This window comes from Homarus americanus, unplaced genomic scaffold (assembly GCF_018991925.1).
Source record: "Homarus americanus isolate GMGI-L3 unplaced genomic scaffold, GMGI_Hamer_2.0 scaffold32095, whole genome shotgun sequence".
Lineage (NCBI taxonomy): Eukaryota > Metazoa > Arthropoda > Malacostraca > Decapoda > Nephropidae > Homarus > Homarus americanus.
Window position 1 is genome coordinate 63762 of NW_024747861.1, and position 1239 is coordinate 65000.

At 31.5% G+C, this 1239-nt stretch overlaps 1 protein-coding gene across 4 annotated transcripts in view; it reads right to left on the reverse strand.

The window, feature by feature from the left end:
* Positions 1-258: 258 nt before the first annotated feature.
* The window catches only part of LOC121879876 (serine/threonine-protein kinase 26-like), a 112499-nt gene continuing 111518 nt past the window's right edge, over positions 259-1239 (reverse strand). For all 4 annotated transcript variants that reach the window (XM_042386662.1, XM_042386661.1, XM_042386659.1 and 1 more), the window contains exon 9: positions 259-1239. This exon is cut by the window's right edge and continues 881 nt beyond it. The gene's annotated coding sequence lies outside the window, so the exon portion shown is untranslated.

Sequence of the window (1239 nt, forward strand, 5' to 3'; positions counted from 1 at the left end):
ATGAAAATTTTAAGTTCTGAACTAAAGATGAATAAGAAAAAGTATATATATATATACATATATATATTTCATGTAAATCCACAATGGAAACGTGGATAAGATAAATCTTGATAAAATCACACGGGAAAATGGAAACAACGGAGTACCTTAGCTTTCGTCTTTATTCAAGACATCTTCAGAGGCAACAGTTGCCTCTGAAGGTGTCTTGAATAAAGACGAAAGCTAAGGTACTCCGTTGTTTCCATTTTCCCGTGTGATTTTATCAATATATATATATATATATATATATATATATATATATATATATATATATATATATATATATATATAAGATCACAAAAGAGCATATACTATTTATCTAATCTCTAGTGTGTGTGTGTGTGTGTGTGTGTGTGTTTGTTGGTAAGCATATGTATGTTTTTCAGATAGCTGGAAAAAACATTACCAGGGTAGGACTAGGTGAAATCAAATCTACTCTCATTCTGAAGATAATCACCATTACTGGAATGTTGGTTTCAAGTTAGGAATTTTTTTCTAAGGCAAACTTGCATCATAGCTTATAAAATTAAAATAATTCAGAATTGGATACAACCTACAATGTCTTTGACACTTCAAAGAACAAGTGTCTTATAACAAGAAATAAATAGTACCATCTTTGGCTACTAAAAATGGGCAAGTATCACAAAGGGATGTATGGCAGAGATGGGGCACAATCACTGATCTTGAGCCTTTATTTGAAATTTTGAGAGACTAAAGTCTGTCCAAAAATTAAAAATTAGCTTATATATGCCTGAATTGACTATGATGATCTTGTAAAAATTTCAAGATTAGTAAACTTTCCCTAAAGACAATTTTAGCGAGTTCACTGTTCCAAAGAAAATCACACGACTAATAATTTAGAAATTATACCAAGCAGTGATTAGCTACTGATATGGATCATCAGGAGGGTGGGAGCTGGAGTCCATTTGTATCAACCAAACTAGATTTGATTTAGTATGGTTAAAATGGGGCAAGTATTTACACATTTCAGACACACTTAACTTCACTGACTTACACAGGGTATATACACTAGTATAGTACACAGCTATTCAAGAGGCTTACCTCTTCCTCCCATAAAACATTATCTCATTGGTTCACTAGAATTTGGAATTATAAAGGCAGGTTTCACCATGAAAAACTAAAAATAAATAAATAAACAAAAATAAAGGAAATAGCATTCCTGTTCCCATGTTACCTGTA